Genomic DNA, 21,022 nt, shown 5'->3' with positions numbered 1-21,022 from the left:
GACGGATGGAGACGTTACTGGCAGCCACTCAAGCAAATCGATGAAAAACGGGATGACAGTGATACAGTGATACAGTGATTACATGACAATATTCACATAAATGGGTACAAGCTATTTAGTTCTCTGAGCCCCAGGTTACTCGTCCACTTCAAATAGTTGTTATTAAACCTAAATGTAATAGAACAGTCACAATACTTTCCAAGTGGCAACTGCTACTCTTATTAATCATAAGGAACTTCCACTGTCCAGGGGCAATGATTAAACACCATTTGTGTCATTTGTGTAGTATGAGTGTGTAACTGTCCCGAGCCAGTAACTGCCGTGAAGAAGGGAAAGGACAGTGCACTCAGGCACTGCATTCCCTGCTGCCTTGGATGCCATGTTTCCTGGCAAATATTTTATTTGAAATATTAAGCCAATTTTTACATCCAAGAGCTAAAAATATCACCACCATCACCACCCAAAAGCAAGAGAGGGCGTTCTATCTTGCTTCTGCTATTTACTTTTTCCTCTCAGAAAAGAGAACAGAGCTGGACAGAGGCCCAGCGATGTGCTACACGCTTTTGCAATCTACTGCCTGCTATCATGTGTCTGCTCTGAGAACAAACTGCAGTTATCATTTTACATGGATTTTAATTTCCCCAGGAAACAGAGTTGCTCTATAGGTAACTGGCACGTCATTGGCAAATGAATTAATGTCACTTAATGTCAGTGAAAAAGAAGCCAGATTTAGAATACCAAGGGATGGACCCGAAACAGTTTCCATCACGCAATACTTGTTCTCAGGTTATCCCAATGCCAAATTAACCCAAGTCAAGGCATTCTTCACTTTCTCTCCCATCCCCCTTTCTCTCTCTCTAATCCTTTATTCACACTCCAAGATGTTCACCTAGAAATGAAGTGCCCTAAATGCTTTTTGGCTTTGTGGTTCATAAAATACACACCAGCTATTCATCGGGCTCCCTGATAAGTGCTTTACTTGCATCGTATCAATTACTTTTCCAGAAACACAACAAGATATATATTATACACATTTTAAAGGCAGAAAACTGATACTCAGAGAATGTAAGTCACCAGGTGATGGGATCATGTGATCAGTATTTAACATTTGCAAGTTAAATCCAGACCTGTAGAAATCTGCTCATGTTTTTAGCCACAAAAATTCTTCCTACATGAGACAGGTCATCAACCAAAGACTTTTACTTAGACTCAAATAATTCTTGGTGTGAAATGACTTAGAGTCTGAATTATTTTCAAATAAGAGTTATCTCTAAGAAACTGAGGACTTGTAGCATTCCTGTGGACAGCTGAAAGGTCCACCTTTTGGTTAATTAGACAAAGCACAATGAGTTTTGGACATTTAACATATTTAGAGCCCTAGAATCACCTCAGCAATGGCATTCTAATTCTCAACCATTGTTCTTTCTGTTTTTTGCCTACATTTTACTGTGCTAATTCTTTACTCCCATTATGGTATTTTCCTTAAAAGCTGCCTTTAACTCAAAGAAATGCCTCTGCTGAACAGGAAAGGCACCATTCAAACTGAGCCCAATCTACTCTGTTCCAGCTTCCACTCGCTTTCCTTCCTAGATGACTCTCAGTCAAGTGCAATCAGTCACTTCCGATGTCATTATATAGATTCCTTGAGCCTTTGTTCTAAATTTGAAATGCCATTGTTCAGGTAGGTGGGAATAAATTCATTTGCAATTAAAATAATATTAGTAATACAAGAAATTTACCACAATCAGATAGCACTTCATGCTTACTAGAATTGCTTAAAAATAACTAAGTGTAAAATAACAAGTGCTGGGGTGGGGCAATGCAACAGGTAGGGCACTTGCCTTGCATGCAGTCAACCAGTGTTTCATCCCAGCACCTGATATGGTATCACAAGCCCACCAGGAGTGATCCCTGAGTGCAGTCAGGAGTAAGTGCTGAGAACATCTAGGGGTTGCTCAAAACCAAAAACAAACAAAACAAAATAACAAGGTATTGAGATATTGGTCCGACAGACTGCTGGGGACGCGCCGGTGAAGGTGCGACCCACCAGCCGGGATGGCAGGGAACCGGCTAGCCAGAGCCCACTGACTAATTTCCTCTTCCTCTACTACCCAGCCGCCGCCACACTCCAGGACACTTTCCGGACGCTCGGGTCAAGACGAACACACGAGTGAAGCCCCACAGAACCAGGTAAACGGAACTCTGAGACCTTGGACTCCAGACTCAATGGACCCAGGAACAGAGATCCTCTGCCTGCTCCCACCAACCACAGGTGACCAAGGGATTAAAACCAGGATCCCCACCCTACCCTGACCTGTCTATTCCACCAACTGCCAGGGACCCAGGGATTACACACAGAAGACCCAACCTACCCGTACCAAAAAATACCTCACCAGCAGACTTCCACTACCTCTACTACCTCCACTACCCAGCTGCCACCATGCTACAGACTCTTTCCAGACCATCATAAGACACTTGATACCCATCTTCCAGGATTGCTGCACCATATTTGATAGAGTTCACTACAAGATACACCTACAAGGGTGATTAGAGGCCGCCCTAAAAGCCTCTATCCATCTCGGAGAACCTGGCAAGCTACTGAGAGTATTCCGCCTGCACAGCAGAGCCTGGCAAGCAATCCGTGGAGTATTCGATATGCCAAAACCAGTAAATACAATGGGTCTCATTCCCCTGACCCTGAAAGAGCCACCAATCCAGCAGCGGTAAGAAGGATGAGGAAGAGGAGGCTGATAAAATCTCAAGGCCAAATTAGGCTGCCAAAACAAAGAAAGACAAAAATGACTGTCTGTACTTTCAATGCACGTATGCTGCCATCTAATGCATCCATCAGGAGGACCTGATGGTAAAAGCACGAAAGATCAAGTCATTGGTCTGACCAAGACAAAAAGGCATCAATCACATCATGTCGTTTTTGACACTGGAGAAGAACTGTTCTTCAGAACATGCGACAAAAGAGACATTGGAGGTGTTGGTGTCCTTTTCAACACGAACTTGGCAATGAACATTGATTCATTAGAATACCTAACAACCCGAATCGGATGATGACACTTGAATAGATGTGGATCACTGCTGGCAGTTTCTATCTTCGTTGTCTATGCACCAACATCCAATTATGATGGAGAAATTGAGAAGTTCTACATGGAGCTGGAGAAGTTCTATAACAAAGACAATACCTTCTACAAGATCATTGTCGGTGATTTTAATGCCAAGAGGACCAAGAAGATGAGCCAAAGAACTCCGTATCAGGACCCATGGCCTAGAATGGAACAAACAGGTTGAGAAACTGTCTGAGTTCATCATGTCGACCAAGACCATCCATGGTAAATCACAGTTCCAAAAGGCTGAATCTAAACATTAGACATGGGAGTCTCCCGGTGGACGGTTCCTCAACGAAATTGACCACATCATATTCAATCGATGGTTTTGCCTGACCAATGTCTCTATTATCCCAAAATTCCAAACGGGATCGACCACTGTCTCCTTCGTGCAAAATTCTACTTCACAGAGTGGGGAGAAAGGGCTGCAAAGTTTAAGAAGAGAACTCCCAGAACAACCACCAACTGGGAGCTCTTTGTCACTATTGCGGCAACATGGGAAGATGCAGTCATTGACAACATTGACAAAGAATACAATTGACTGGTTTAACACCTCCATGATTGTATGAGGAACACCAAGAGAGAGATAGCCACAAAAAAAGCCTGTCTTCAAAAACTCTTGAACTTATTCGCCAACGTGGCTTGGCGCATGCCTCAGGCAACCACAAGCGAATGTTCTAGCTCACAAAGCAGTGCAGAGAAGCGATAAAGGAAGACCTCAAAGAGAGAGGAGCAGTAGTGCTGGTAGATGCGGCAGAAGCCAGGAAAAGCATTCACAATGCCCGCTTGTCCTTCGCCAACTACAAGACCAAGATGACTGCCCTCCGACATCTTGATTGATCTATCACATTTCCAGAAGGGCAATGGAGAAGATTATCCATGACTTCTACTCAGATCTCTTCAATAGACACATCCTCCTGCCCACATACCAAATTCCTCAGGATGGATATGTAGTTCCAAATGTTCTCCCTTTCGAAATCCAACACACCATTTTGTCGATAAAGAAACTAACAGCACCCGGCCCAGGCAAGGTCAGACCTGAACACCGGAAGAGCCTGCCATCAGTACATATCAATACACTGGCTGGGCTCTTCACACACTACCTGTCTGAATGCAAGGTTCCGTCCCAATGGAAAACCAGCAGGACTGTACTACTGCACAAGAAGGGAGATATCCACGACATTGGCAGCTATCACCGATCTGCCGATTGTCTGTCATCTGCAAGCTGTTCACTCGAGTCATCCTGAATAGGATTGGCAGAACACTAGATGAAGGACAACCATGCGAGTAAGCCAGGTTCCTCAAAGGATTCAGCACTATCAACCATATCCACATGATAACCAAGCTCATTTAGGTTTCTCATGAGTTCAAGATGCTTCTCTGTCTAATGTTCATTGATTTAAAGAAGGCCTTTGATTCTGTTGAGACAGAAGCAGTCATCATAGCCCTAGCCAATCAGGGCATTCAAACTCAATACATCAGGATCCTCTGTGAGCTGTATTATGGATTCACTACCAGGATCTCACCATTCTACCAAAAAGTGATCATCCACGTCAAGAGAGGGGTTCGGCAGGGTGATACCATTTCACCGAAACTCTTCAGTGCCACCCTCGAGAACATCATGCAATGACTGGAATGGGAAGGAATGGGAGTGAAGCTAGACAGTTGGCAACTACACCACCTCCGCTTTGCTGACGACATCATTCTAATAACACCAAACATTGGCCAACCGGCACAAATGCTGGCCGACTTCGACCATGGGTGTGGTAAGGTTGGACTATAGCTGAATCTCACAAAGACAATGTCTATGAGAAACAGTCTTGTTCCTGACTTTCCATTCGCTCTCAACAGGACAACCATCTCAGAATGCAACAGTTATGTGTACCTAGGTCGAGAAGTCAACATGATGACTGAGTTGCACAGGAGGAAGAGAGAGGCTTGGAACGCCTTCAAGCGTGTCGAAGAAATAACTTAAGAGGACGATGAAACACCGGGTCTGGACACTTCTCCCGATTCCTCTATTCTTCCTGCAGTAACATATGCCTCAGAGACCTGGGTCCTACAAAAACAGGATGAGAACACTATTCGGGTCTCCAAAGAGGAATCTAAAGAGCTATGCTTGAAGTATCACGTTTCACTCAAATGAGAGAAAGAATCCGGAGTTCCGACCTCCATCGACAGTCAAGAACCAGGCATGCTGTCTCATTTGCCAAGGCGTCGAAAATCAGATGGGCTGCGAGAACAGATGACTGGTTAAAGAAACTTTGGTACATTTACACAATGAAGTACTATGTAGCTGTAAGAAAAGATGAAGTCATGACATTTACATACAAGTGGTACTACATGGAAAGTATCATGTTAAGCGAAATGAATCAGAAAGAGAGGGATAGACATAGAAATATGCATTCATCTGGGGGAACATAAAGTAACAAAATAGGAGACTAACACCCAAGAATGGCCGAGATTAGTACCAGGAATTTTACTTAATGGCTTGGAGGCCAACCACACATGCTAGGGGAAAAGGGAGCCCAGATAGAGAAGGGAACATCAAATAAAGGGAGGATCCTCCCAGGATGGGAGAAGCATGCTGAAAGTAGATTATAGACCAAACATGATTGTCACCCATTGCCTCTTTTGCAAACCACAACACCCAATAAGAGAGAGAGAACAAAAGGGAATGCCCTGCTACAGAGGCAGGGTGGGATGGGGGGATGGGGGGTGGGAGGGATACTGGGATTCGTGGTGGTGGGAAATGGGCACTGGTGGAGAGATGGGCATTTGATCATTGTATAATTGAAACCCAAGCACAAAAATTTGTAAGTCTACAACTGTACCTCATGATGTCTCACTAATAAAAAAAATCAGATGGGCTGGACACATAATGAGATTCGGAGACGATCGCTGGTCTAGAGCCGTTACTGACTGGATTTCATGGGACGTCAAAAGACCGCCTGGCCTCCCACCTACTAGATGGTCAGACTTCTTTATCAAGACCCTGAACGATGGGTTTAAGGCTCTTCATGTTCCTAAAATGAGCAGACTCCTTTGGACTACACCAGCATGCAACAGGGATGAATGGAGACATTACTGCACCCACTCAAGCAAATCAATGAGTAACGGAATGTCAAGTGATCAAGTGAAATATTGGAATGCACACATACTGCTGGGTAATATTAAATTGTAATGCCACGATAGACACAGTTTGATCATTTCTTAATAGGCAAAATAGAGGGCCCAGGGCAAAGGGCCCAGGAATGTGGTTGAGTGGTAGGCCAACTGGCTAACAGGTGTGAGGCCACAAATTCTATCTCAGGCAACACATCATAAAAAGTCAGTCTCTCTGAAGAGAAAGTGCGGTTATTAAAAGAATAGAATAAAGAAACAAAAACTAATTGGAGGAGGATTTAATGAAATAGAATACTAACAACTGAAAAGGGCAAATATTATTAAGAGAGAAAATATATTCAGTCCTCCAACCATTGGAAGCAATGTTCTGCATAAAAATTGTAGAATTTGTCTTTGGTCATTTATTAAGAAATATTACAGTATTCCTGGGGTCATTATAGATACTAAGTTCAAGTAGAGATGCCAGAAAAACCTGTCTTATAATTTCATGTTTGGCATTTTTCCACTTTCTATCTTATAGCCTTTTGGACACCAGTTCTGACTTCTCAGTTTTATTCATTCAAATATTATCTGACAGTCTGTTAACAGGCAAGATAGAGCATATAAAAAATAATAGAAACAGCAATGACTTTTGAACTTGGAAGATTCCGATTAAAATCATTCCTCCATTTCCTTCTAATTTCCTTCTAGCTGGGAAAAGCCATTTCTCTCTCTCTCTCTCTCTCTCTCTCTCTCTCTCTCTCTCTCTCTCAATTTATTTATTGGATCACCATGAGAACAGTTACAAAGCTTTCAGGTTTAAGTCTCGATCATACAATGATCATCACCCATCCCTTCACCAGTGCATATTTTCCACCACCAAGAACCCCGATATACCCTCCATCCCACCCCTCCCCATGCCTGTGAGGCAGATGATTTCTACTTAACTCTCTCTCTCTACTTTGATTACATTCATTATTTTGACAAAAGAGGCACCATTATTATTTGGAATTTCCCTCCAAAAATCAGAACTGCTGAAAAGACATTGTGAAATGATTTGTTTTCTATTGCTGGTTATGAAGCTCATATGATGTTGCGAGAGCAGCTGCATGATTTTGGATTTCTGATATTTTACTAATTAAGTCTGGAGGGATTTCTGCCAAAAGTCACACAGTTCCAAAATTGGTTTGTGTACCTCTGGGGTCATGGCTGTGCCGGAGAGCTACTCATGGCGGGGGCAACTCGTGGTCTCAGCGGGGTGGGAAGCACGTGCCGGTTCTGTCCCCCCATCTCATCTCTCTCTTTTTAAAAAATATATTTATTTGTTTATATTTGGAAGAGTCTTTAGGCAATCCCCAACAGTGCTCAGGGGCTACTTGTGGCTCAGGACTTGTGGGTGACTCCCAACAGTGATCTAGAGATGACGCAGTGCTGAAGATCAAACTGGAGGCTCCCACATACAAGTCTGCTTTCCCGCTCTTTGAACTATCTTCCCAGCTTGGAAATGAATCTCTTTATCTTGGTCCTTACCTCATGTTATAAAACAGGAATGATTTCTTTTTATCTTTTTTAGAAGGGTGCCACACCCAGGGATGCTCAGGAGTTACTCCTGGCAGTGCTCAGGGGATCATACAAGATGGATGCTGGGGATCTAACCCAGGTTGACCTCGTGCAAGGCAAAGGCTGTAGCCTCTGTAGTGCTGCTCTGACTCATCTTTGAATCCTTTTTTTTCTGCTTCATGAGGCTGTTCTAAAGATTCAAACACAACGGGGATTGGTGAGGTCAATTGTGAAGGAGGGATACAGAAAATAGTGACAGTGACAACCGTTGTAGTGCTGGTGAGAAAAGCAATCTCAGGACCTCTGCCCAAGCAGAAATGAAGATTTATTCACTTTCCGTTAAGAGAACAAATCCCACTCATCCTGTCCTCACTTCAGTCAGAGAAATTTTGTTTCCCAAACAAATAAAGATAGAGTAGGGCAAGAGCTGCTGTGTGGACAGTAATAAAAAAAAGTTAAGTTACAAAAATGGGGCCAGGGACATGGTCGAAAGGACTGGAGCTTGTGTTTTGAGTGCAGGAGCCCCAGGTTCTGTCACTAGTACAGCATGATCCTCTCAGCACAGAGTTGGGAGTCCTCCCCAAGCATCAAAAGTATATATATATATATACTTTTAGATATATATTTATACTTAAATATATATATTTATGGTATGTACACATATATACATATATATATGAAAAGTATATATACTTTTTCAGCATATATATGCTGAAATATTCATTTATATTTTTATTTTATTCCAAACACTACTAAAATAATTCATCTTCTTTTCAATTAATGTTTACTTGAAATTTCTTGTATCATTCACACCACTTTATTTATTTTGATTTTGGGGCCGCACCCGGCTGTGTTCGGGGCTTTCTCCTGGCTCTGCACTTGCCGCTCACTCATGGTGGTGCTTGAAGGGCCATACTGGGGGCTTGGGATCAAACTCAGGTTTCACTGCTTGCAAGGCAAGCACCCTAACAGTTATACCATCTTCAGTCCCACTGTTACGTTTTTGGATGTTTATCCTTGTCCCCTATAAATTTGAAAAGTCTATCATTAAAAATAGATGAATGATACTTGCTCTGAGTTCACAAAATTGTGTAGTCTCTGACATGGGAGTTCTTTTACTGAAATGGACCCAAAGAGATTATTTGCAAAAATTTTACAAAAATTTAGCTGTAAAGGTTTTCAGCTTGATGTTTACAAGATCATAAAACTGTAAACAGAATATGCATGTGAATGATTACATAATTATGGTATTTAGGATATTCAAAGGGATTTTATGTCTATCCCTCTCTTTCTCACTCATTTCACTTAACATGATACTTTCCATGTAGTACTACTTGTATGTAAATTTCATGACTTCATCTTTTCTAACAGCTACATGTGCTGTTTGGCAAGGTGTAGTAGCCAACTGATTAAAGATTAGTCAAAAGTCAAAAGGTAAAAAAAAAGGGATTTTATTACTGCAATGCATTACCTATAATAAGCATATATTTGTTTTATTATAATAAAATACACAACAAATTTGTGTAAATAAATTGATGATTATATTGATTATACAATTAACTTTTACAGATCTGGGGAGATGGTATGGACTCCTATCTTGCATAGCCAACCCCAGTTTGACCCCTATCACCATATGGTCCCCTGAACACCACCAGGAGTGACCCCTAAACAAAGAGGCAGGAATAACTCTTGAGCACAGCTGGGTATGGTGTCTCCTGAATTCCCACTAAAATGTCAGAAAAAAATATAGGCCTAAACCTATATGAATACAGGGAAAGAGGTAGGTAATAGCCACAATCATTTGGAAGTTAGAAATAACATGGGTGTTGATAGTAGAATCAAGATTAAAGAAAAGCTGAATTCTAAATCCTCAGTAGGGATAAAAAAAAAAAAAAGCAACTGAATTTACATCACAAAACCTTCAAAGACCCAGCAATTATTAGCAAAAAAAAAAAAAAGATGAAGGGAACTTTAACAAAGGAGGCCAAATTTAGGGGGGCCAGGCTTTTTTTTTTTTTACGAATTTTATTATTTATTTATTTATTTATTTTTCTTTTTTTTATTAGTGAAAAACCATGAGGTACAGTTATAGGCTTACAAATTTTGTGCTTGGGTTTCAGTTATACAATGATCAAGTCCCCATCCCTCCACCAGTGCCCGTCATCCATCCCCATGGGTCCCAGCATCCCCCCCACCCTCATTCCCCCCGACCTAGCACCTGTGAGACCCTGGATTCTACCTATGCAGGAAAAAGAGAGAGGAGGATGGGGGATGGAGGGAAGGATAGAAGGAAGAAAGATTTCCTTCCTCTCTCCTACCAGTAGGCTGAAAGTTGAGTGTCTGGAGAAAGTAAACCAGTGTCTGAACTGGAGATCACCTGGCTCAGCTGAGTTATAGGAAATAGGCAAGGAGTGAATGCATGTGAACTGAATTCTGGGAGCTCTACAAACTGCTATTTTTATTAGGTTCATGGAAAAGCAGTAGGCAGAAAACTGGAGAATATTCTGAAAATTGAAATATCTGTTAGTTTTCCCCAATGAGATAGCCCAGCAACTGGTGTTGAGGGTGGGAGAGTGTAGCCCCCAATCTAAAAGTGTCATTCTCAGGCTGTGGTTTTCTAATGATCAGAGTGTTAGAGACACACTGTTAAAGATATCACACAACAAGGCAAACCCAGACCACAGAGGGACTTTTCCAATACTAATACTATAACCCAGAACGATGGAGAGAAAGGTGTCACTGGTAAAACTCAAATTTCCCAGCAAAATAAAATTTCCTGGAACAACTCCTTCCCTAGTAAATCTTATGCTCGCTAATTTGCCCTGTATTCCATCACAATGCAGTGGTCTGTGGCTTGGCTGTGAAATCATAACACCTGGTCCTTATTTACAATGAATTCAACCACTGATTCTCTACATACCCACTTCCCTTGTGGTTATTGAATCAACTTTCTCAGAATATTGTGAAAGTGAAAACCATGGCAGACCAAGATGAACAGAGAGATGATTTTATTCTGCTACTTTCTCTCAGCTACGAGGAGAAAGCACAGAGCAAGTCTGCACGCCTCCCTCCTGGTCTCCCTCAGAAAGAGGATTAAGGCTCCTAAAACCTTGAGAGAGATACCCTTGACCTGTCAGACTAGCAAGAAGTTTTTTTAAAAAGATTTCTACCAAAGAGATAGCACAGTGGATAGGAAGCTGACCTAGATTTCATCCCTGGCACTGCAGACGGCCCTAAGCACAGAGTCAGGATTGAGCTCTGAGTACCACTGGGTGTGGCCTCAAAACCAAACATAAAATAAAAATAAAAAGATTTACATGTTCAACGGGGCAGAGAAAGATCTACAATGAGTTTTCTTAAGAAAATAGTCTAGAAAAAGGGAGAATAGGTGATACATTCTTGCAGAAGTCATGTAAAACCTTGGTCAAACTAAAGGCTGTCTTGGTATGACAAGTGTGGAGAGGTACCAGCACTTTCACGAACACTATAGGGACTTCACCCCACAGTACTAGGTGACCTGAGACGCTTGGGTATGCAGTGACATGCTACTGACTCAGATGTGCCATTACTCTGGTGCCAGCTGGGCCACAGCTTAAGGTGCAGTAGGCAGGCATGTAGGTGCTGGGGGTTGAATTCAGAGCCTCTCACATGATGACCTTGTGCTCCCCACTTGACCCGTATTCCTGGTCCAGCAAACTAATTCCCATTTTTATTTTTCCCAAGTATCTATCAAATTATTCTAGTTTAATGAAATTTCCTTCAAAGCGGAATTTTTATATTTATTTGTTTCTGGAGCTGGAGCGATAGAACAGCCGGTACAGCATTTGCTTTGCACGCAGCTGACCTGGGTTCGAGTCCTCTGCCCCTCTTGGAATACCCAGCAAGCTACCAAGAGTACCCTGCCTGCACGGCAGAGCCTGGCAAGCTCCCTGTGGTGTATTCGATATGCCAAAAAACAGTAACAGCGAGTCTCACAATGGAGACATTACTGGTGCCCACTCGAGCAAATTGATGAACAGTGCTACAGTGCTACATTTTGAAGGACAGAATAGCACTTTGGAGGACAGTGCTACAGTGCTACAATTATTTCTATTATTTATTCAAGAAAGACTTATAAAAGTTAACCTCATTCCCAACTAATAAAAAATAAATAAATAAATAAATAAATAAATAAATAAACAGTCTTCCTGAGAGGCAGTGAATTCTGTGCCGATTGAAATGTACGACCCCATAGAAATCACCATGAGTTCAACCACTGACTTCCATTAGTGGTGCTGGCAACAACGATATTATTCTGAAGGGGAATCAGATAATGTCCTTTTACTATAGTTATTCAAACTCTCCTCCAAGGCAGACTCTAATAGAATGCAAAAGCCAGATCAAAGAGAAAATTCAGTTAAGAAATTAGAGGAAAATCTCTCTTCTCACAAGCTAGCAACAGTCCCTGGTTTCTTTTTTCTCCCTTGCAGCTCCATAATCATCCAATTCTATTACCTCCACCTGGCTCCTTAATTCACTTACCTCCTAAATTGCAAAATTTAGATCAATACACCAATTTGTCTTCTCTCCCATAACTGCTGCAAAGTTGAATACTATTGGTGACACCTCAGAAACTCAACAACTGACAATATCACACATACAATGTTTTGAAGGACAGAATGAATACGCCACAAAAATGCTCTCATCCCAACCACCAAAATCTGGTAAATGGGAAATTTGTCGCTATGATACAATTAAAAATTTTGAAATTGGGAAATTAGCCAGGATTGTCTAAATAGATCCAATGGTTAAGATGAAGAGGAAAGAGGTGAATAGTGGGAGCGACAGATCAATGATCTTTGAGGATGCAGAAAAGGATAGTCTGCTGAGCAGGTATTCCCTAGAAGAAAAGGCCAGGATACAAATTCTGTTTCCCCAAGAAGAAGCATAGTCCTGCAGACACCTTTGATCTAGTCTTACACATCTCATTTTAGACTCCTCATTTTCAGAATATAATAAAGATGACTTTCACAGGAGGTAAAGGAGCAGGTCAAGAGCTTTGAGACCAGCAACACGTTCCAGAAACTCAGTAATCCTTGTGATCAAGGAGACATCGCTAATCCACCATGAGATCATCAATTTCCATAGAATCTGAGGATCCCCTTGACGTTGTTGCCCCTTAAGACCAAACAAGGCCAGGCCAGCCCAGCCCAACAGCCTCAATAGCCCTGATGGAACCTCACTACAAAACATCAAAACATCAAGCAAGCGGTGGTTCCTGCTTCCCCCAAGGTCATGCATCTCAAGCCTCTATAGATCTTTACCTGTTTGAACTCATAAGGTTGGCTGGGAAACATCAAGGGTTAACAGCTATCCTGGAGAAGGGAAAGACCAAGATTCATTTCAAGAAAAGACAGCTCGAGACAGGAGGAAAAGACCACAAAGACAAAACCTGACAATAGAGATCTTCCACATCCATGGACTCATCACATAAGTCCAATCAAGACCTCATATCTGAGGCCAGAGAGAGAGCACAGTAGACAAGGTGCTTGCCTAGTACAGGGACAGCCTGGGTTCAAGCCCTTTATCCCAAATGGTTCTCTGAGCCTGAGCACAGAGTCATGAGTAAGACCTGAGCACTGCTGGGGTGAGCATCCCCCACCACCACCACCAAAAAAAAAAAGAAGTCTTTATCCTGCTTGATCTGAACATAACCTTCTTCCTTCACCTGAGATGGGACCAGACACAGAGGACAGCTATCAAAGCAGCCTGAAGTTAAGAGAAGTAGGCGCAGAAAGAGGTTTTATGTCCTGATCCTGTTTAAGAAAAGCCCTTTTTTTTTCAAAATGTACTTTAAACATTTCTAACTTTTGTGCAAATAGCTTTTTGTCATAGACATGAGAGAGTTCTGAAAACCATCGGTAGGTGTTGCCAGTGACATTGGTTTCAGTATTTGCAGAATTGATCTGGAAATCTAACTGGAGGGGTTCTGACTTTGTGAGTGCATTTGTTGACGATTCCCACATAGTCATACCTTATACTATGTTGCTGCCCAAGCATTGTGGGATGGCTTGTGAAGCTCATGAAAATGTAACTACCTTGTACAAAGGTGTTTACAGAGAAAAGGATGTGATCAAGAGTGTATGGGCAATTTGCGATCTTACCAAGGGTGATTGTAAGGGGCCCCTGAGACAGCAGTGCAGGAAAGCAGATGCTGGGGGAGGGTGTGGTGTTGGGATATTGTTTGCATGAAACCCTATTATTATCAGTATTAAATAAAGTAAAAGTAAACCACAGTTTCAAGTAAAAAAATAAAAATAAATCCCCCCAAAATAAAATAAGATACATATATACATAAATCTGTGTTGTCTTAGAATAAAAAATTTGTTATAGACAATAAGAAACTAACACAATTTCTAACCTCAGATGAGTTCTCAAACACTTAGAAATCATGATATAAAGAAACTTCAGAGGGTACCACTAGGACAAAATATGCCCTTCACATCAGTGGATCAAAGCTCTTTTCCTCCTCCTAAAACCGTTGTGACAAATAGAATGGGGTGGAAGTAACACTAAAGCAAGTTATATCTGCCCTTGTAGCCTCTTCATTTCTCCTTTAAAAAATATTTTTGAGGTAGTAAAATATTTTTTTGTATATTGAGGTCACACCAGGCAATGCTCAGGGATTACTCCTGGCTCTGTACTTAGGAATTACTCCTGGCAGTGCTTGAAATACCATAAGGTATGGTGGAATCAAGCCTGGATTGGCTGCATGCAAGGCAAAAGCTCTACCTGCTGTACTATCATTCTGGCCCTGAGGTACTATGATTCACAAAACTGTTAATGATGGTTTCATGCATATATGATTCCAACATCACCCCCACCTACCTCCAGAGAGCCCACTTTCCTCCATACCAGGGTCCTACAGGGGACTCTCTTTCAACCCCCTCCCAACTCAGTTCTGTGAATCAATTCTCCAGTTCGCTTGCCTTTGGCCCTTTATTGCTCACTTACTGTGTCCCATTAAATCTCATATATGAGAAAATCATTCTGTCACTGTCCCTTTCCTTCTGACTTTACTCAACTTGATATTTTATAGTTCCATCCATGTTGTAGCAAATTGCATTCTTTTGCCCACCCTTAGAACTGTGGAGTATCCCATTGTGTAAATACTTACCACAACTTCTTGATCCATTCAACTATAATAGTTGGGCATTTGTATAGTTTCCATATCTTAGCTATTATACTAAATACTGAAATGAGCATAGGTGTTCACATATTCTTTCAGATTAATCTTTTTGTTTAGAATGTAGATTCCCAAAAGTGGTATCACCAGGTCATATGGTCATATGGGAATCCTTCATATTGAGAGTTCTGAGAGTTCTTCATATTGCTTTTTATAGAGGTTAAACTAGACAACACTCCCACCAACAATGAGAAAGAGAGTTCCTTTCTCATTATAGTCCCATCAACATTGGCTGCTTCCAAACTTTTTGGTGAATGCCACTCTCATTGGTATGCAATTCTCATTGTTTTGATTTGGATTTGCCTAATCATAAGTTATAAGGAGCACTCTTTCATAGGCCTATTGGCCATCTATTTGTATTGTCTGAAGAAGATTCTGCTCACTTACTCTCCCTATTTTTGGATGACGCTGAATTTATGTTGTTGAGTTTCGTGCATGCTTTATAAGTTTTGGAGATTATCAGCCTTTTATCCGATATGTGTTGTGCGACTATTTTTTCCCATTCAGTAGTGTGTCTTTTTATTTTATCTTGAGTTTCTTTTGCTGTATAGAAGCCTTACTAGATGCAGTCATATTTGTTTATTTTTGTTTTGATTGTCTCTGCCTGGGTGGTCATCTGCTTGAGGATACTCCTGAAGTTCATTTCCCTGAGAGTTCTGTCTGTTTTCTTCAATGTATTTATGATTTCTGGTCTAATCTCAATGTCTTTAATCCACTCTGAATATACTTTTGGGAATGGTCTGAGATACAGTTCCAATTTCATTAATTTTAACATGTGGCAATCTAGTTTTCCCAACACCATTTGCTGAAGAGGATTTGTTTTCTCTATTTCTTGTACGTATATCCTTTGTCATAGATTAACTGCTCATAAATCTGGGAGTTTAACTCAGTTTTGGACCCTCAGTTTTGTTGTATTAGTCTGCAGGTCTATATTAGTTTAGTACCGTGCAGTTTTGATTAATATAGTTTTGTAGTACAATTCAGAGTTGAAAAATACAATACCTTTTTATCTTAGAATTATCTTTTTTATCTTTTTATTATCTTTTTTATCTTAGAATTGTTTTCAATTCAGGAAGTTTTATAGTTCCATACAAATTTTAGTAGTTTGTTCCAAATTTTTAAAGAACATCATTGGAATTTTAATTAGTATTGCATTGAATCTGGCTGGAGTGATAGCACAGCGGGTGGGTATTTGCCTTGCACGCTGCCGACCCGGCCGAACTGGCTGACCGTGCCAACCAGAGTTCGATTTCTCCGCCCCTCTTGGGTAGCCCGGCAAGCTACCGAGAGTATCTTGCCCACACAGCAAAGCCTGGCAAGCTACCCATGACGTATTCGATATGACAAACACAGTAACAACAAGTCTCACAATGAAGACGATTACTGGGCCCGCTCAAGCATATCGATGAACAACAGGAGGACAGTGCTACAGTGCATTGAATCTGTATTACAATTTGGATAAAAAGGCACTTATAATAATGTTGATTATTCCAGTCCATAAATAGGGAATATCACTCTATTTGCTGATGTTCTCTTCTATTTCCTTTAACAGTGATTTATAATTTTTACCATGTAAGTCTTTAACCTCCATTGCTGAGCTAATACCTATGTATTTGATGTTTTGGTACACTATTTTGAAAGGGATTATCTTTTTAGTTTATTTTTCATATAGTTCATTATTTGCGTAGATAAATACCATATATTCTGTGGTATTTATTATATTTATATTATATTTATAAATTTAAATTAAATTCGCGGCCAACATGGCCGACCCGAGTTCGATTCCTCCGCCCCTCTCAGAGAGCCCGGCAAGCTACCGAGAGTATTTGATATGCCAGACACAGTAACAACAAAGTCTCCAATGGAGACGTTACTGGGCCCGCTCGAGCAAATCGACGATCAACGGGAGGGCCTTTACCTTACCTTACCTTTATAAATTTATAAATTTATTATATTTATATTATATTTATAAATTTATAAATTATAAAATACCAATTATTTAATATTATGCTCTTGGTTTATTGTTTCTTACAGTCTTTAGGGTTTTCAATTTTAATCAGTATTATCATATCTGCTGCAAATAATGATAGTTTGGCTACTCGTTTCCAATTTGAATATTTTATATCTTTTTATTAACTGCTGTGGAGAAGACTTCCAAAATTATATTGAATAAAAATGATGAAAGTAGATATCTTTGCTTTGTGCCTACATTCAGGGAAAAGACTTTCAGTTATTAGCCATAGGTTCTAATATTGCTTAGATGTCTACAACAAGCCAATCTTTTCAAAGCTGAGGTAACATCACCAAGTGCATTGTTTCAAATTATCTTTTCCCTAAGGTATATAATTCTGGACCATACGTAATCACCCCAAAATATTCAAAACATTTTTCTCAAAATAAATACTAACACTTCTGTAATCCACTAGTAGAATGAAATGCTTTTCTTCTTTGGGGTATGTGATATGCAGCAGAGCACCCGATCCCCTAGTAATGCCCATGTCTTAATAGAAAAACTAGGAAGATGTTTTCTTTCTTTTATGACATAAGGAATTGAAGTTGAGCCAGAGAGGTCGAAAGATAGTCTAAGGGTTAAAGAGCTTCCTTGCATATATGGATCCTATTTCGATCTCTAGCACTACATATGGTCCCCAAGATTACCAGGAGGAGTAATCTTTGAGCACAGAGCCAGGACTAAGTCCTGAGCACTGCTTGGTATGGGCCCCAAACAATCAAAATATTATAGATAGAATTCACTTTTCAATCCATTATTCTTAAAATAAGGAGATTATTCCAGATTTACATGCAAGTAATACTTTTTTTTGGAAACCCTTTAAAGTAAAAACAGGAGACAAAAGAGGTGATAATGATGTGATGTGAGGAAGTCACTGTTCACTTTTGCTGACTTTGCAGTTGGAGGAAGGGGGTCAGGAGCCAAGGAGCTGGAAAAAGCAAGGAAATCAATTCTCTCCTGGAACATCCAGAGAAGAACATAGTCCTGCTGAACTTTGATTTTTGTCCTGTGAGACCTTTGTCAGACTGGTGACCTCCAAAATTATATGATACTAAGTTTGCATTGTTTAAACTGCTGAATTTTTGGTGACTTGCTATGGTAGCAATAGGAAACTGCTGTAGACTTCCTGGTTGAAATAATAACAATCATTAACTATCTCGGGAATATTGGGAAAGTGACTAATTTTTTTCTATTCCTATTTATTCATCTGTAAAATAAGACCAAAAATGCAACTGACTTTAGGGTTTAAATGACAATATAATGAAGAATATAATAAAGACGATATAATGAAGAATGTTAGGTATAAGTGCTCAGTAAATGTAAAATGTTTCTATTTTTATTCAATTATTATATTTCACATTGACATTTACCGTGAAGCTACCTGAAAACTGTATTTTAAGTACATTTTCCCTATTTATACTTGAACCCCATAAGCAAATTACCTGCTAAAAGCTTAAGAGACTCAAATCCTGAATTTCCTGGAAGACCTTCCTACAGTGTTTTGTTTTTAGGTTTGAAAATCAGTCTTATCTCATTTGCTTCTCACATTCTTGAATAGCAGTGGTGATGCTAAATTTAAGAGTTTTCTTTTTGAAGACAAGATTACCATGTTACTACCTGATGAGTTTACATTTAAGTAATTTAATTTTTAGTGGTGCTAGGGATTGAACTTGCACATGCAAGGCAGTTCCTTTACAACTAATTCACAGCCTTGGTCCCTCTTATAAATTTGAATTTTCTTTTTTTTTCTAGTGGTGCTCAGAAAGCCTGGGATCCTCCCTAGCAATTTTCAACCAATGGGGTTGAGAGTTCAATGCAAGAGCCCTGGAATACAATGCTACAAGCACCTTTTGGTGCCAGGGATTACCAGGACCACCCCAGAAGTGCTGTGGGAAGATGTTCGAAGTCCATACCTGATTGTTTGGGGGCGGCTTGGGGGGTCTACAGGACTGCAAGTGGGTTTGACTTAGTGCCAGGGATAAAAAGAGTCAGTCACATTCAAGACATATATCTTAACCCTTGCTCTATCTCTAGCAATAAAAATGCATTTTACACCAAAACCCTGAAATAAAGTTATTTCAGACCGTGATTCAATTGAGTAAAAGTTCATTCTCTGTTTAACGTTTTGACTTAAGAGTACATCATAAGACTTTTTACGAAGATGGCACCAAAGGTCAAGAAGGAAGCCGCTGCCCCTCCCAAAGTTGAAGCCAAAGCCAAAGCTTTGAAGGCCAAGAAAACAGTGCTGAAAGGCGTCCACAGCCAGAAAAAGAAAAAGATATGCAATCACCCACCTTCAGAAGACCCAAAATGCTGCGGCTGAGAAGGCAACCCAAATACCCTCGGAAGAGCACTCCCGGGAGAAACAAGTTTGACCATTATGCCATCATCAAGTTTCCTATGACTACTTAGTCAGTCATGAAGAAGATAGAAGATAACGACACATTTGTGTTCATTGTGAATGTCAAAGTCAACAAACACCATATTAAACAGGCTGTGAAGGAGCTCTATGACATTGATGTAGCCAAGGTCAGCACCCTGATTAGGCCTGATGGAGAGAAAAAGGCATATGTTCGGCTGGCTCCTGATTATGACGTCTTGGATGTGGCCAACAAAATTGGGATCATCTAAACAGTTCAGCTGGCTAATTCTAAATACATTTTTTTTCCACCATAAAAAAGGACGAGTACACCATAAGGGCGAGAGTGATAGTACTGCAGATAGGGTATATACCTTGCATGAAGCCAACCCAGGTTTGATTCCCGGTATCCCATATGGTCCCCTGAGCACCACCAGGAGTAATTCAGAATCAGTAGCAACCCCTGAGCATCACTGGGTGTGATCCAAAAAGCTAAAAACCAAAAGTGCAGCATGAAAATAGAATAAAATTAGTCACACTTGTCATTGACTTAATACCTTTTATGTATTTGGGCATTTTCTAAGTTTATAATTCTTTCTTGAAGTTTAGCTGCATTTGATACATTTGGTATGTTCACAATATGTCCAGTCATATTTTTCTTATGAAAAATGAAAAAGAGCTGGTCATGCATCCACCAGTAAAGCTAATTTTAATGGTTATTAATATTCCTAATGGTTATTGATAGAATCTTTTTTACTATTTGCAACAATATTTATAAAAATATTATAGATAGGAGCTGGAGTGATAGCACAGCAGGTAGGGTGCTTGCATTGCATGCGGCCGACCCGGATTCAATTCCCAGCATCCCATCTGGTCCCCCAAGCACCGCCAGGAGTAATTCCTGAGTGCAGAGCCAGAAGTAACCGCTGAGCATCGCTGGGTATGACCCAAAAAAAGCAAAAAAAAAATAAATAAATATTAAAGATAATTGTTTATAAAAGTTTAAGAAAGTACATCTATGCTAGCTTCAATAGTTGGTGAGAGAAAAAAATGAGCATGTTTTTTTTTCTTTTAACAAACGTTTATTACACTATTATAATGTCAGGAATAATTACTTCTATGTCTCTATGACTTTTATCGATTGCAGGAAATTATACACCCTACATTTTATTTTAGTATCTTTTAACAGATTCTTAGTCTTTAAAGAAAACAACAGGTCCATTTCAAGCCCAACGTGAACTTAAGAATATTTCACCTTCCCAAAGTGAAAAAAGTGAAGACTTTCAGTATATCCAAAGACAGGTCGTCAATTCAATTTCTCTCCTGTCTCTACCTGTCCATTAGGGCCACTTTTGATCAGCACAAAGAAGTTCCTTGGTTATAGCATCAGTGACCAAGAAAATGTTCTGGGAGAAAATAGAGGCCAATAATCTGTGTAGCTGGAGGAACTTTTCAGTGACGTGACTTAATTATATCTCCATTTTTTATTATTTTTAAAGCAATCCTCTTTTGCGTATGATCTTCTATTTTTTGACTTTCTTTCCTGGACCATTTTTAATATCTTTTTGTGGTCTCAGGATTCTGGAGAACATTTGACCCCACTTTATATTTACTATTTCAGCTCTCAGATCATCTCTCTGCTTAGT

At 40.2% G+C, this 21,022-nt stretch overlaps 1 pseudogene; it reads left to right on the top strand.

Moving 5' to 3' along the window:
- The first annotated feature begins 19,178 nt into the window (after positions 1-19,178).
- Positions 19,179-19,676, top strand: LOC130021758 (60S ribosomal protein L23a-like; annotated as a pseudogene).
- The last annotated feature ends 1,346 nt before the right edge of the window (positions 19,677-21,022 follow it).

Source organism: Sorex fumeus, unplaced genomic scaffold (genome assembly GCF_029834395.1).
Source record: "Sorex fumeus unplaced genomic scaffold, SorFum_2.1 ptg000018l, whole genome shotgun sequence".
NCBI classification, from domain to species: Eukaryota; Metazoa; Chordata; class Mammalia; order Eulipotyphla; family Soricidae; genus Sorex; species Sorex fumeus.
The sequence above is the reverse complement of the archived record's forward strand: the minus strand, read 5'-3'. Positions and strand labels throughout refer to the sequence as shown.